Raw genomic sequence first — 16,910 nt, forward strand, 5'->3', positions numbered from 1 at the left:
TTGTCTATCCTATAGAGGATGTCCTGACATCTTAAAAATGCTGTAAAATGTCAACAGACAATATTTATGAAGCTTTATAAGGAAAGTACAAAACAACACCAATATTTAAGAATGTGTGACTCAGTTGACAGATAAATATTTGTCATTTTCATGGACTTGTCTATAAACACTCCAGAAGGGCCAGAACTGCAATGACAAACTTAAAATAACCATGGTTAAAATTTTGAAGAACAATTTAGCAAATGACAGAACAGTCCAGTTACTTCCATTGTATACAACACCACTAAGCCTTTCTTATTACAGTTTGGAACACATGCACAAACTTGCAAAAGGCTAGCATCACTGACAGTTTTAATTTGGAGGACACCAGCTTGGTACAGTGTCTTTTTACAACTTTGCCTTTTAGAAGGCTTGTATACTTGGAGAGCACAAGTACATCTGACATACAAAGCATTAGGAACAGTTAAAATCACAGAATAAATCTTGTTCTTTTGGTTAGGTAAGGTCATGGGGGATAGTACTGACAAAATCAAAGCCTTAGATTAACTGAATTTTGACCTTAAACTTTAGTCTCAGAAAATTTTTTAGGTAACCTTTAAACTATAGCCAACTCAAACATACACATAAATTTATGAGTTTTAAGGCCTTAATTTGCATACATTGAGATTCCCCGCTGAACGTTGACTTAAAATATTAATAACAAAAACTAGGATTATAAAATAGGTACAGTGTGTGTGTGTGGGCAGGATACAAGTGGGGGGAGGGTGAAGGAAGGAGATGAAGGTGACAGTGTATGGTAGATGGACTTCATATACCTATATGAAACAGAACTAAGAAACCTCTTGCAATTGCTTTAAATGGGGTGGGGAGAGGGTTGAGGGGGAGAAATGATGGGGGCAATGTAAATAATAAACAATATAAGTCTAATGGGAATTGTCACTATGAATCTCCCTGTATAATGAATATATCATAATAAAAAATTTATAAAAAGGACCTTAATTTGCATCTTGAAAGAACCTCTACAAAATTCCAAATTTAGATAACATTGTTTTTAATAAAATATTCTTAGTAACCTTATACCTTAAAAGAAGACCCAAGAAGAAAAGCAATTCTATACAATAGCAATCTTTGAAAACACATTAGTTAATAAGACTAATTATAAAACAGAGTTGAATGCAAATTATACTCATGACAGAATGAAACAGATTAAGATCAATGTCCATAAATTTTTAGTTAGATTTGGTTAGGATAAGAACTTTAGGCAACTTTTGAGACAACAACTTTTATTTATTAGCTTTATAAAAGCAATTTCAGATCCATTCCAAAGATGTCTACATGCAGACAGAGATGTTTTAACTTAGACATGCAAAAAATATCAATTTATTCATGAATAAATGAGCACAAAAATGTAAAACTTAATTTGGTGACCACAAGTACATTGGTAGGAGACAGACTGATAGATATATACAAAATACACATAATGACACACAAACGATTACATTAATTCAGAGTATACTGTTAAACAAATCATCCTTTTGCCATTATTCTTAGTAGTAGATCAGTCAGCTAGATTTTGAGGCAAAATTGACTTGGCATTTTTTCATTCTTTACAACAGATTTCCCACACAAACACCCTAGTCTTTGTCCAATCCTTGATAGACTAGTGCATTAAAAACAACACATATAAAAGCTAGAATAAATTAAAATATTAGGTCAATTACAATTTTCCCAGGAGATGACAAGATGACACTGGCCATGTGACTGCCATCCCTACGTAATTACAAAGGTGGCTACCATGGGTAGGAGGCACTTGAAGAAGGTGTGGTGGCTCCATCATGGGGGGAGAATTTCCTGCAACCACATAGTGTCTCTGAAAGGGTTTTCAAATGTAACATAAATCCATGTTACATGCAGTATACAGACCCCAAATAGCAAACTGTTATAGGAATAAAAGGCATCTCCCCCTGAGAAACAGATGTTCCTATCCGTATCGGCTGTTTTTGGACATTAGGTTGCCTCAGGTCGTCTTTCTTCTCTCTAGCAATCATGCTATAGCATTTCCTATTGAGATGAGAGGAATGAAGGGAAGAGGAGGTTTTCCTGGAAGGGGTTAATATTTTCAAAGGTCTGCAGGGCATCCCCCTTGGATCAATGAAATCCCTGGTTTGACCTCAATTCAACAGATAGGGTTCCTTATTTTCTTCTGTTTGACTTTCCTGCAGGGGTCATGGTCTCTGCACCTTCCTGAAGGGTTTTTGGATAAAGTGCTCGATTCAGCGTCCAGGGTGCTAAGGAATGCCAAGAGCAAACTAAAGTGGGACTACTAGCCTTATGACTGGGAGAGGTGTCTGGCAGCTAGAAGGGTGGGGGAATTGTGGAGAAAACAGATAAGAGAGGGGGACTGCTGAGCACTAGGCTGTGGGCACCCATGGCCGTTGCTCAGTCCTGGAACAGCTTTCCTTGCCCCTGAGGTATGGAGGGAGGAAGAGAGAGAGATAGAAAGAGAGAGGGAGAGAGAGCATGAGCGAGCAAGGCAGTTATACTAGTCTTTTGGTTCCCCTGCCTAAAGCAGAGGATCCCAGGAACTTGGAGCACTTAAGGTGTGAGCAGTTTCCATGACCCTGGCAGGTTCTGGTGGCATGCCTCTCTTTTTTACAGCACGAGGGAAGGAAAGTCACTAGGCTGCAGGTGCAGCCTTCATACATCCTGGTTTGGCTGTGTTTCCCAGACATAAGCTGTGTGGCCTGCAGGCCTTGCCTTGGAGTGAGCCCAGACTCCTGTGTGGTGTGAGGCATTTTTCCTGGAAGGAACCCTGAGATATGGGAATTGTCACCCTGGTTTGAGTGTTGCATGACCCCAAGCTATAGGCAGTGCTTGGCTCTCCTACAGTGGCAGAGGAATAATAAAGTTATTTCTCCAGGGTATCCATAAGATGGGAAAAGAACAGATAGCATAGGTGGCATTTTGAAATATGGGGTCTTAGGTGTCACCTCCAAAGAACTATTGGTTGGCTTGCCAAATATGTGTAGTCACCAATAAACAGAAAATCTAGCTTCTTACATGCCGTGTGGATGCATCCAGGAGGTATGTAGACATTGTGAGAGTGATAATGAAAGTTTATTAAAAGTTAGGGACAGGAGTTTCAAAAGGCCATGATGGATGGGTCAGGTATGAAGTGGAAGCAGAGAGAGAGAACTCTCCATTACAAAAGTGTTTTGTAAAAAGAGCTTGCTAGCCTGTGGGATGGGTAAATCCTGGGCACTTCTTGATCATCAATGATCAGCTGGTGGGGAGGTGTTTGGGTGTTCCCTGGGCTAAGATTGGGCTGTTCTGTGGTTAGGGTGTCAATAATCTGCACATATTTGCAATTGAAAAGAAGGCTCAGAGAGAGAGAGAGAGAGAGAGAGAGAGAGAGAGAATGTTTAATTTGAAATACAATGTTAAGTCATATATGTTTTAAGATTCCTGATCTCCTGGCCTGCCTCAATGCAAGATGACATAGGATGCTATAGTTTATTTTTTAGTTCCTTCCCACTGCCGTGTACTATTCCAATGAGTGACACTATTCTACATTTCAATGAATTATTTTCCTGTTAATGAATAATCACCAGCAATTGGGTAGAATGAAGAAGTCAATTAGTAAAATGAGAAAGGTTTATGACAGTCAACTTTGCTGGCCCATGATGTCCAGATATGTGGTAAAATATTATTCTGGATGTGTTCTGTGAGAGTGTTTTTGCATGACCATCGATGTTTAAATTGGTGGAACTTGAGTGAAACATCTAATCACTTTAGGACCCAGATAGAGCGACAGGGAATTCTACCAGCACGTGGCTTTTGAACTTGAACTTGAACTTCAGCATGGACACTTCCTTATTTTCCAGCCTACTGGTCCATCCTGCAGACTTTGGACTTGCCAGCTTCCAAATCATGTAAGTCAATTCCTTAAAATAAATCTTTCTATTTATATACACATCCCCTTGGTTCTGTTTCTCTGGAGAACCCTGACTAATACAGTTGTATTTGGATTGTTTCCTAAAAACATTCTTTTTCTGTTGTGAACATACTGGTATGTACTTCCTTGCCCATTTGTGAAATTTTTCCTCTAAAACAAGAATTTTTTTTTGGTTGGGGTGGTGGTGGGAGACTGCAGAGTGGCTCAAGTGGTAGAGCACCTGCCTAACAAGTGCAAGCCCAGAATTAAAACCCCAGTACCACCAAAACAACAACAACAAAAAACAAAGGAGAAGAGTTTTGGTCTTCTGGGTGAGAAGACCAAAACTCATAGTTTAATTTACATTTCTTTTTTTTTTAATATATAAAATATTTATATAATTATATTAGTAACAGGTGATGTTCTCAGTGTCTGTAAGACTTTTTAACCACATAGCTGATTTGTTAAACCTAGTCCGTGCCAGCTTCCAAAAATCAGAAATTATTTTACTTAGCTTCATTCTTTGTTGCTTTATCAAAATTTTCTACAAGATCTGGAACATCATCATCTTTTTTCATCAATGTCTTCTGGTTTTGGTGCTTTGCTGTCCAACAAAAACAGTTAGCGGAACTGTCCCGCTAACTTTTTAGGCTTGTTAAGCTATCAGCCTCAAGCTGACTTAATATTCCAGGGAGCATTTCTGTGATTGGTTTGACTTCTGCATGACCAGTAATTGCAAAGATGTTAGCAGAGAGGGAAGCTTGGACTTTTGGTTTGTTGAAATGAATAATATTCCATCATCTTTGAATCATCTTCACCTCTTCAATACCAGCTATGTTATTCATAGCCATTAATTTACATTTCTCTGATTACTAATGTGCTTAAGTATTTTTCCCATGTTTATTGGCCATGGTAATTCCCTTCTCAATGAAATGCTTGTTTAGAGCTTTTACACATATTTCTACTGTGATTCCCACCTCCAACTTTCCTTGTTAGTTGCAATTATTTTCTGCTGAATTGTTCATTGTCATTTTATTTTCTTTGAGGTTTCTTTTGACACTAACTTTTTTTAACAATGAAGTTTTATTCACTGAACTTTTGATACTGAAATTCTTATTTTAATTATGTTGAACCTATCTTTATGATTTGTATCTAATTTGAGAAGTCCTTTCCTGCTTTTGATAATAAAGATAATCTATATTTTCTTGTTAAAATTTGGTCTTCCAGAATTATTTCTTCTGGACGAAGTAAGGTACAAGTACAATTTTTTTTCTAGGTAGACAACTGATTATCTTGGCACAATTTATTGAGCAGTTTATTCTTTTCCTACTAATAAACAAAGCTACTCTCTCCCATGTAAATTTGGGTCTGTTTCTGAGCTTTCTGTGCTGTTCCATTGTTCAATTTGTCTATTATTGTGTCAATATTTTCATCACTAGCTATATAACTATTGCTATCAGGTATCTAAATACTGAAATTAGATAGGAAATGCTTCCTATTTAACTCTGCTAGTCTATTCTTGGTCCACTGATCTTCTGTGTAAATTTTTGAATTAGCATATCAAAAAAATTATAAATGCTTTGAATAATTTTGGTTGGAATTAAGTATAATCTATAGATCACTTGAAGCAAATTGGCATTTAAAAATGTTGTCTTTTATCCCATAAATATGCTTATCTCTTCCCTGTATTTAGGGCTTATTTTAATAAAATTAAAAATATTTTCCCACAGTAAGTTGTTAGTTATCATTTCTACATTAGGATTTTCTTGCTATTGTATATGGCGTATATATATTCTTATGTATATATACAGAATTGTATTTACAAGTGCACATATTATATATAAATGTGTGTATGTAAATATGTATATTTTTTATTTTTAAAAACTTCATCATAAAATTAGAACATAATCAATATGTATGTTTTTTTTTTTTTGGTGGTGCTTGGGTTTGAACTCAGGGCCTACACACTTGCTAGGCAGATGCTCTACCATTTGAGCCACTTCATCTGCCCAAACATAATCAAAACTAGAAATAATAGTAAAATAAATTGAAAGCACCCACCATATATATGATTTCAGAGGTCATGAATACATAATTAACCTTATTTCATGCACGACATGCTACCCCAACTCAGGATTGTTTTTAAGACTATCCCAAGCATGATATTTTTTCATCTGTAAAAGTAAACCATATCTTTAAATTTATATTTTCTAACTTTTTTTTTTTTTTTTGCTAATGTATGGCCACTCAAAGACTTGGAAAGAGACATAAGGTCTCGTAACCTTGCAGGTCTCCCTCATTAGTTATACCAATTTCTCTGTAGATGAAAGTGCATCTTCTACACAGACAGTCATAAAATCAGCTAATAGAGATTTGTTTCTTTCTTTTTAACACATGTGCCTTTTATTTATTTTTCCTGAGGAGTACCCTCTGCCCTCCAGTTGAGTGTGGAAGACATAGTCATATTTTTGTCTTTTTCCTGATTTTAATGGGAATGGTGCTATTATTTTACGTTAAGAATGATGCTCTTGGTAGGCCTAATAGGGATTCTGTACGAGGTCACGAATCTTGATTATGTTGTTATCCTGGCTTGCTTTTTCTGTTGTTTCATTAAGAATATGTGTTGAATTTTATCCAAGGCTTTGTCTGTTTGTACTAAGGAGAATACATGGACCTTTGGATGCTTGTGAACCATTCTGAGTTGCTCAGCCTTAACCTTTTTTTTTGGCAGTGCTGGAGTTTGAACTCAGGACCTCATGCAAAACAAGTGCTCTACAACTTGAATCCTGATCCCAGTCCTTTTGGCTTTAGTTTATTTCAGACAGGGTCTCACATTTTTCCAAGGGTTGGCCTCAGACTGAGATCTTCCTACCTCTGCTTCTCAAGTAGCTGGGATGACAGACAACTTAATTTTTTCTTATTCCAGCCTCTGCTACTACTGCAGTAAACAATTCTGTCTGAGCACTGACCAGATTCTCGCAGGTACACCCGAAAAACAACTAGCTTTCCAGTTTTTCTGCATGAATCTTCCCTTCTCTGTTGATGTCATAGTGAGAGACAGTCTAGACACCACTTGGCCTTCACCAGCACTTCTTCACTGAGTATGTACAGACCGTACCGAGATGTATCTCATGTGGCAAAGTCAGCTTGATGACTCATCTTTGCGTTGGGTTCCCCTTTCTGACTCTTTTCTTCTTGCCCTTCACTCCTACTCCTGTTCCTTGGATCTCCCCCTTTAGAAAGGTATTCATGCTTTAGCTTTTGTTTCTGCAGCACTTGAAATTACAATGTGGGTTTTCCTTTTTATTAATGTGTTCAATTATAGTTACAAAATTTCCAATGCTAAATTGCCTTTGCATGTCTTGAATAGATGAGCCTGTTCACAAAGTATAACTTAAAAATATTGAAAAAATACATTATTGGAGTCAGTTTGCTACTATTTGATTTGGAAATTTCACATTATGTTCATGAATAAGATTGGTGTATAGTTTTTCTCTTTTGAACTTTTTGTCTGCTTTTTGTGTAAGTGGCATATTAGCCTTATGGAATGAGTTGTGGGATGTCTTTTTATTTCCTGAAGAGGATGTTTGAAGTTGAATATCTGAATGCTCAGTTCCTTGAAAATTTATAAAATGTATCTATGAAATAATTTGTGCCTGGTGTTTCTTTTTAGAAGGATCATATTGCTGGGAAAATTTCCTTAATGGCTATAAGATTGTATAGGATTTCTGTTTCTCCTTGAGTCAGTTTTGTACCTAGGTACATACCTTGTACCTAGGAATTTATATATTTGAATCTATTTTTAAAATTTATTAAATTATTTAAATATTTTAAAATATTCACTTATCATTTCCAGGCTCTTGGGTCATGTTAAATCCCCCTTTATTCCTAATATCATTTAACTGCATAATTAATATGTCCTATCCTTTAAAAAATTTGCCTTACTGCTGGTTTGTATCTTTAGTCTTCTCACAGAACATGCTTTCAACTTGTGGACCTTTTTTCATGCGTTTTTGTTATATGCTATGTTGGTATTTGTCTACTCTTTATCACTTTTTTACCTCATTAATTTGAAATCTTTTTTCTTTTTTAATACAATTTTCCTTGAAGGATTGTCTTCACTGCTCTATAAGTTTTGACATGTAGTATTATTGGGATGGAGTTTGATGTGTCTTTAAATTTCCATTTTAGATTCTATTTTTTCCATGAGTAATTTATGTTTATTTTCAAAATACAGCATCTTTAAATTTTTCCTCTTGTTGATGTCTAACGTCATTGCACTGCAATTACAGAATATGTACTATGTGACACTTGTTCTTTGACACACATGGAACATTTGCTTTAAAGTTACCATGCAGTGTGTTTTACTGCATTATTGCCTTTAGGTCTCAGAAACAATCCTAGGAGTGCTGCTACCACTTGTCCCCATTTTGCAGATGATAAAAGAATGTGTGATGAAATTAAGGCAACTTCACAAAGCTAACAGGTGGCAGATGTGGGATTTGATCTCTGAGAGTCAGCCTTTATAGAATTTAGGACTTAACCCTGACAGCGTGACTTGAGAGTCCAAGACTCCATTTTAAGTCCTAAATCTGCCTTTCATCTTGTTACTTGAAGTGTGGCTCATAAACCCTTGAGCATCAGCATCACCGGGAACTGTAAGGAATGCAGAATTTGATCTCCACCCCATAATCTTTCTGTCTGCTAGATCTCCAGCTGATTTTTCTGCTCATTGAAGGTGAGAAGGCACCATCTTTGCCTAACTTAGAGGATGGCTGTCAGCCTCAGTTTCTCTGACTGTTACATGAGGACAGACATGTCGTCTACCCCTACTCCATGCTATGGAGATCAAAGGCAAGAGGTATGTGGAAAGGTGTTGTAAGTTGCACAGTGTTCTACAAGGGTCGAAACCAAACAGCGAACCAGAGCGTTAAGGCTTTATTTTAGAGACAATTCACAAACAGATAATGCCTTTTATTCCCAGGACTTGGCTGGCAGAAACTCATGGTGTTGTGTGTTATGCAAAAGAACCAGACAGAAGAAATGCCTTTTACAAGCAGTTCCTGGAAATTTCAAGCTTTATCAAGGAATTTGGTTTCTCCAGTTCACTGCTTAGTGAAAATAGCTTTGCCTTAATAAGGCCCAGATGTTGATACAGCCACTCACCTAACCCCTTGCGTGGATGAGTTTCATACTGAATTTCACCTAAGGAATTTTAGACTTTAAAGATAATAATCAAAAACACTGCTAGCTTCCCTTTGGGATTCTTACTGATTTGGGAGTTCAAAGATGTCCCAACCACAGTGAATGTAGACAGAAAGTTAGGTTTCTTGCCTACTAACCAAGAGATGAACACAGCTAACAATGACCACTTTAGCACTTTTGATCCCAGGTAGGTCTGCTCAAAGTCAATTCTATTCTCACAGATTTTTATAATTTCTCCCAACTGCCCTTCCTTGCCTTATGCTATGGGCAAATGTGGTCAGCATGCTAACAACATTAGCTTCTGTTTCACATACAATTAAATGGATGCCCTTGCTGGTTAATTCTTGGCATACCTAGAAAATACTTTCTCTGTGTCTAGGAAAAGTATGAGTGTTTAAATTCCAAACAATGAACGATTCTCAAGGGCATCTCACATGGAGTTTCGCAGGATGAGAATCTGGCCCAAAGGAAGGGCGCCCTCCATGGTGGCCCCTCACTTTTTCCGGAGGCGGCCTGATTTGACTTTCTGTGAGTTGCTGAGGAATAACACGACTCTTGACTTTTGAGAGAGTCCTGCACCCTCCCAGCCCCACATGGAGAGCCCAGGCTGTTTTCATTACACATTTGCTGGAATGCTGGGAATCTGGTACGAGCCGCCAGGGATTTCACAAACCCCAAAGCAGGAATGGCAGAAATTTGACTTCTAGAGCCCCAGTCTCTCTTCAATTGCTATGTGTTTTTCTGCCCTTTTAAAAAGAAACTATTGAGGGAAATAGTCTCAAAAAAAAAAAAAGGCCATTGAAGTATTTTTCTCACAGTGGCTTTCCTTCCCCAGGTAACTTGTGGGCCACTTGCTCTTTAAGACAGAAGTAGGTAAATGGGAGGCCAAAGGTGTGAGTCAAGGTTGGCATCTGGCTTTACCATTTACTAACAGACACTTGGAAAGTTACTTGACTCCTTGCAAGTTCTGTTTTCTAGCTGTAAAAATGGCAAGTAATGTCTCAGAGGGTCTTGTGGAGATCTCACGAGCTCTTGGTGACATAAGAGACAATCTGCATTTCTCTAGAAATATGGTTCTTCTATGTAGGAAGCCACCAGTGTCAAACTTTATTTTGGGCTATATTATATTTTAAATCTTTAAGAAAGAGAATAGCAACTCGCTTATTTAAGGAGTAGGTTAGAGAATGCATTAAACACAGACTTGTGTGAAAAAGTGCTCTCATTGAGCAGTTCATTTCAGCAAGTGGGTAAAGAGTTCTTGGTCCGGGGCAGGCCACAGTGCTTGATGACAAGAATGAACCAGGCAGATCTGGTCTCTGTGGTAGTGACTGAAGATTAGTGGGGGAAATTAAATAAGTAATTGGAAATTATAAAATAGAAAAAGGTCACAATGAGGGAAGATTATGGGACTCAGGGCACCCATTGAACCTACAAGGTGGGGGGAAGATGTGCTCTGAGTGACAGAGGAGAGAGAGCCAGGGATTTTGTGCAAAAACCTGCAAATGAGACCCCCCCGGGGACTGGGAGGTGGGAGAGCAGGGCCGAAGAGGGCATTCTGCAGCTAGTGAGTTCCAGGAGGGGGCAGATCCCTTCACAGAGGACTGCACAAGCCAGTTTATGGAGTTTGTGTAAATCATGAAGGTGACTGAGAGCCACTGAGGAATATAAAGTGGCAGCGTGACAAGGTAAGGTTTGTATTTCAGGTAGACGATGCCTTCTGGAAGCTCAGCTTGTAAGCAGGTTCTTCCTCTGACTCCCAGAAGCCCTGGGCTCCCCAGCTCTGCTCTTAGCCCACTGGATGTGCCCTCTTTCTTGATCTGAAGACCTCTGAGGACAGAGACTGGATCTGGTCACTCCTAGTCTATAGCCCCCCCAACAGAGTGCCTGCATGCAGTAGGAACTCAACAAACATGCTTTGTTTGTGAATTGAGATAGGATCTTGTTATGTAGCCCAGGCTGGCCTCAAACTTTTGATCTTCCTGCCTCAGCCTCCCAAGTGATGTGATTACAGGCATGTACCACCATGCACAGCAATAAACATATTTTGAGAAAAGGAGAGAGAGAGAGAGAGAGAGAGAGAGAGAGAGAGAGAGAGAGAGAGAGAGAGAGAGAGAGAGAGAAGTGAATAATTTAGAGATGAGTAGCAGTCATGAGTCTGAGCCCTTAGTTAATATGAACTCATTAAATCTTTACAACAATCCTATGGGGTATTTATATATGAGAAAACTGAGGCACAGAGAAGTCTGAACACTTGCCTAAAGTCATACATCTAGTAAATAGCTGAGCTTGGACTCGACCTTCGACAGTTTGGTAGAGTCTGTCTTTGCCTGATGAAAGAAACTCTCAGCAGTCATTCTCCATGTGATACTCCGCATCAACCATCCCCATGATGCCTGCCCTCCTGCTATAGACTGAATGATTGTTTGTGTGCCAACCTCAAATTCATGTTGTAATCCTAACCCCAAATCCAATGTTATTTGGAGGTGGGACCTTTGGGAATGATTCAGCCACGAGGGTAGAGCCCCCATGCATGGGAGTCATGTCCTTATAAAAGCAGCCCCTGATAGCTGCCGCATCCTGTCTGTTATGTGAGAATGCGGGAAGATGCTGAGTATCTATGAACCAGACTGAATGTGCTGGCGTCTTGACCTTGGGCTTCCAGCTTTCAGAACTGTGAGAAATAAGTTACTGTTGTTTGAAGGTCACCTGGTCTGTGATGTTTTGTTATAGTAGCTTGAGCAGATGAGCCATCTCTTGCTTGAGAAGGCTAAGCTGGAGAGTCTGGAAGTCCACGGAGAAGGGAGACCCACTGTCTCCTGGATAGGACTTGGTGCCAGGAGCAAGACCTCCCAGAGAACAAGCAGCCCTTCCTTTGAGAAACTAAATGGAATCAAAGGCTTTTGAAGACATGCAAGAAGTCCCAAGCTGAGTTCTGCCATCCTGTGTGAAGCCAGCAGAATCATAGAATAGAGAGTTGCGTGGCTGAAAGTGCCTGTTGCGATTCCCCTGGGTTACTAGGTCATTCAACTCCTGGGGCTCCCCCAAGGCCACAGAGGTTGCCTCAGCCTGGCCTGGCTCTCTTGTACCTCCTGTTCTTGTGCTCTCCATTCTTTCAGGCTGGAAGGTCCCTTTGCCCAATGTAGCACACACTTGTCCAAAAGCCTTGCACTGGCTCCATTGCACCATAGGCCTCTCCTGCTGGGGACTCCTAACATGCAGCAGCATCCTCCCTGGCTCTCCACTCCCTTCCTCTCCTGCTCATTGTGATTGACTCTCTAGCCAGCATCCTAAGAGATTGATAGACTCCCTTCATGACCTTATCTGAGCCAGGCTACCTTGAGCTTTCTGCTCCTCGAGGCCTTAACCTTAGCTTTTTGACTTACCCTTGACCTACTGATCCCAGCTTTAGTAAAGAATCCTACTAAGTCAGTTTAGTAAGCATTCACCCTTGATATATGGTCAAATTCTTTACCCTCCACCTTTGATATCTAAGTCCTTAGTTTGCTTTTAGCAAAAATCCTGTTAGGCTAATTTAGCAAGAGTTTCTTTACCATGAGTAATTTTCTACCCACTGAGGCCCTTACTCTGCCCATTGGCTCTAAGTCCCTACTTGTCCCTGTTCTAGTTGGAGTTGAGTTCAATCTGTTTCCCCATATTGAAATAATATTTAATAAAGTCTTCCTTAGTTTTAAAAAGTGTCAGAATGACCTTCTTTCCTTCCTTCTTCCCCTTCTTTCCCTCTCTCACTTCTTTCCTTCCTTCCTTCCCTCCCTCCCTCCATCCTTTCCTACCTTCCTCCCTCCCTCCTTCCTTCCTTCCTTTTTTCCTCCCTTCTTTCCTTCTCTCTCTCCTTCTCTCTTCTTTCTTCCCCCTCCAGTCAGGGTCTTTCTATGTATCCCAGACATGCCTCAAACTCCTTACATAATCCATGCTGGCCTTGAACTCACAATCATCCTTCCTCATCCTCCTGAGTACTGGGATTACATCACCATCACACTCAGTGAGTTCTTTAATAGTATCCTATTTAGATGTGAAGTCACTCTTAAGATAAAATCCAAAGCTCTTACCATGATCTACAGCTCATCTGAGGACTAGTGCCTGATGGGACCCTTGGCATCACCTTGTGCACCTTCTCCAGTCACTCGTTTCTGCCATGCTGGCACCTGCTGCTCTTTGAGTTCCCTCTATCCCACGTTTCCACTTGCTCTTCCCTGTGCCAGGAGTACAATTGCTGCTCAACTTAAGTTAGGTCCTGATAAATCCACGGTAAGGTGAAAATATTGTAAGTGGAGAATGCACTTAATCCATGAAATTTACCAAATGCCATAGCATTCTCAATGATTAGGCTAATTTCCCTCTTTAATCGATGCCAGGAATCTGAGTGAGATTAAGCTGCTCATTGGCGGTCACAGGGTTTGTTGTGAAACTGTTTGCCCTAAAATGAAAATGCTTTGTGCTCTTCTGGTGTGGCATCTTGTGAACCTGAGAGCTATAGCTGGCTGAGGGCCTATCAGTATGAGGCTGGGATTTTTCTTCTCACTGCCTTTAGAAACTAGGATACAAAAAGGGACTTTTTGGTAATGGGACTGAATCCCAGGCAACAGAAGCCCATCTTGGCAGTGTGAAAAGTCTGCCTTTCTGGAAAATGCTTCACTTACACGATCAAAAGAACTCTGTCTCCCTAGATAGACCCCCAAATATAACTCCAGTTCTACAACTGTATAGATCTGGCAGAGTGTGTTATTAAATTCTCTCACTGTTAGTCAGCCAAATACACTCAGAGAATCAGAATATTGCACAAAGGGCTCTTTAAGTTTCAAGTCCCATCTTCCAGCACTCACAGAGTCCGAGTCGTACTGGAGGATCTGGAAGCAGCTCCATCTCTCATTTTAACAAATCCTTCCACTTCTGTGGGTACAGATCCCTTTCTCTCACCTGGCCAGGTGACAAATAATAAAAATGTTACCTCCCTTTGGCACGCTCTCTCTCTCTCTCTCTTTTTCTCTTCTTTCCTGTGCCTTTAGATGGTAGCTGGAGCATTTGAAAGGCATTATATTACCTATGCTGGTGTTTATCTGAAGAGTTCCTGGCTCTTCCTTTGCTCTCCAAAAACCCTCTTTTTGTTTTATTTATGTGATAAGGCATAGCTGGACTTTAACAGCATGAGCATAATTGGGGTTGGGACCAGAGTGGTGGTGACAGTGGTGAGGATGATGGCAGTGATGGTGGTGATAATGGTAGTGATAGCAGTAGTAGAGGTGACAGTGCAGGTAGTGATGATGGTGTGGTGATGGTGGTGGCAATGGTGGTGGTTGAGATGGTGGTGGTGGTGGTAGTGGTGATGGTGGTAATGGTGATGGTGGTGGCAATGACAATGGTCATGATGTTGGAGATGATGGTAGTGGTGGTGGTAAAGATGGTGGTGGTAGCAGTGTCAGTGGTGGCAGTAATGGTGGCGATGGTGATGGTGGTGGCAGTGGTGGTGGTGATGGTGTGTTGATGGAGGTGGTGATGGTGGTGAAATTGATAGTGGAGGTGATGGTGGTGGTGGTGGTAGTCATGGTGTGGTACTACTGATTGCAGTGGTAGTGATGGTGGCAATAGGGGTGGAGGTGTTAGTGTTGGTAGTGGCAGTAGTGGTGGTCATGGTGGATGTAGAGGTGATACTGGTGGTAAGTTTGGGAATGAATGTGGTTGCATAGTAGTGGGGTAGGGCATCTGTATCATTACTTAGTGGGGTAACAACTTCAATCTTTATTTCCTTTTGCTTTGAATTTCATGGTGTTGCTTTCATAGCATATCACTTAAAAACAACAGTGTCCACGACAATTGTTATTTGTTGTTACTAGCTGTGTCTTTAACCACAATCATGTCCATCAATTGAAAAATTATTGAAAAGCTCCCACTTTGGAACAATATGCTTCAGGATCAGCTTCTTTTCTAACATCTCGGTTTCTTCATGTTCAACCTGGCCTTTGACACATCACTGTGATTCCACTGAACACAGAAGATGACATGTAAAGGGCCACGGGAATAATATCTACAGCTACTGTTTGTTTAGCATCTACTCCATGAGAACATTGGAAAGTTCACAAACATTGTTTGATAATTCTAAATACAATTCTGTCAGCATTGTTTTGCAGCAAACAGGCAAAAAGGCCAGTATAGTGACCTCCTCATATTTCTGGAGCCACAAATTAGGTACTGGACTTTCTAGCAGCCATTTTGAAAAGGGACATTTGGTCAGTTACACAACTCTGCTTCCGTAGGAGAAAAGTCTACTGATCACTATGTAGATTGGAAGTCCTGCAGGTTACCTAAAGGCCCACCTTCCCAGTGGCTGGGGAGCCAGTTGGAGCCCAAAGCTTTCTTCTTCAACACCTGTGCTTATCTCACCACCTCACATTCCTGGTTCTCTGCTCTGGAAAGACAGCAGATTTTTCAGATACAGACAAAATGGGACTTACTATAAATCTGTTTTAAGAAGCAGAATCTCCTGGCCAGCTCACATAGGTGTAGCAAGCATTCTGAAGTCTGTAAGAGGTCACTGGTGATTACAATTTGCCTCAAGCTCCTGTAGGAGACACACAACCACCCATCTCTGCTGCTGTGAGATTCTGGTTGCCTTGAACAATGTCTCCTCCTGCAGAGTCCCCTTCTAATGACTGCTTGCTGGAGAAGGCTCAGAGCAGGGCTAGGCTGGGAGGGTGAGACCTTGTGAGAAGGGAAAGGAGGTGTGTGTGGGGAGTAAGGGGAACTTTCTCACCCCCCTGGTCTCTGGGATTCAAGTACTTAGTTACCTTCCACACACTAAGGGCTGGAGGTACTGACACTTGTGGAATGAGGATTTTTCTTACCTAGGAGAAAAGACTAGAACCTGATTCTTATTCTTCTGGGTGATGTGTAATGGTTCATGCTGAAGGATGCCTTGGTAGATAAAAAGAGGAGGGGAGAAGGTGGGAAATTCCAGTGCTCTATGTACCATGTCTCTTTGTTTAGAATTCTTTCTGTGAGATATGATATGATCTCTATGCTCTATCCATCTTTGTCAGCTGGAGATGGGGAAATGCTCGAGTTTGACACTGATTCCAATGAATCACTGTACCCGTCCCCCTTGTTCAGCAGGAGCAGATAGAGAGGTGAGTGACTTGTGTTTGAATGATAATAACAGTAGTGAAATGACCAGAGTGACTGTGGGCCAGAGTTACCATGTGACCATTCTGGTCACTTTTGTGCATTGCCTCCTTTGCATCTTGTACCAGGTACAATGACTGTCCAAGTGTGCATAAGGAAAAGTCAGCTGGAGGGAGGCTAAAGAACTGTGTGATGTCACATGGCATAAATATAGCATGGCTGAAATTTGAACCCAAGACTGACTAATTCCACAACTCAAAGACTGATCTACTGGTGGGTGCTGCAGTATAAGTATCAGAGCCTTGGGTTTGTTGGCATCTGTGCCATAGAAAGCTGTGGGCCCATTGGTTGGTGGGGGTGTTTCCTCTCTGGGACTCACATTTTGAACTCTAAGGTTGTCACCTGTTGATGTAGATGTTCTCTAAGGTACTTTCTAGACATAAGAGTTGGGGATGTCTGTGATCAAGAGCTGGAAGAAATTATCAGTTTTTCTTCATGGACCTTACTCCTCAGAAGATCCTATGGTTTATGATTAACACCCTGCTTTCTTCTAGGTGGCAAATGTTCAGCATGGAGCTGTATGGGCTTTGGAGCCTTTGAACCAGGGTTCAAAATCTGACTCCACCATGTGTTTTCT

At 40.5% G+C, this 16,910-nt stretch overlaps 1 long non-coding RNA gene across 1 annotated transcript in view; it reads left to right on the forward strand.

Moving 5' to 3' along the window:
* LOC141425574 (uncharacterized) overlaps positions 1–16,910 on the forward strand; it is a 40,536-nt gene extending 23,626 nt beyond the window's left edge. The window contains exons 2-5 of the long non-coding RNA XR_012450550.1: positions 3,796–3,932; positions 8,643–8,795; positions 16,192–16,278; positions 16,828–16,910. This is a non-coding gene — a long non-coding RNA (uncharacterized lncRNA). The remainder of the gene's footprint in view (positions 1–3,795; positions 3,933–8,642; positions 8,796–16,191; positions 16,279–16,827) is intronic.

This window comes from Castor canadensis, chromosome 8 (assembly GCF_047511655.1).
Source record: "Castor canadensis chromosome 8, mCasCan1.hap1v2, whole genome shotgun sequence".
NCBI lineage: Eukaryota > Metazoa > Chordata > Mammalia > Rodentia > Castoridae > Castor > Castor canadensis.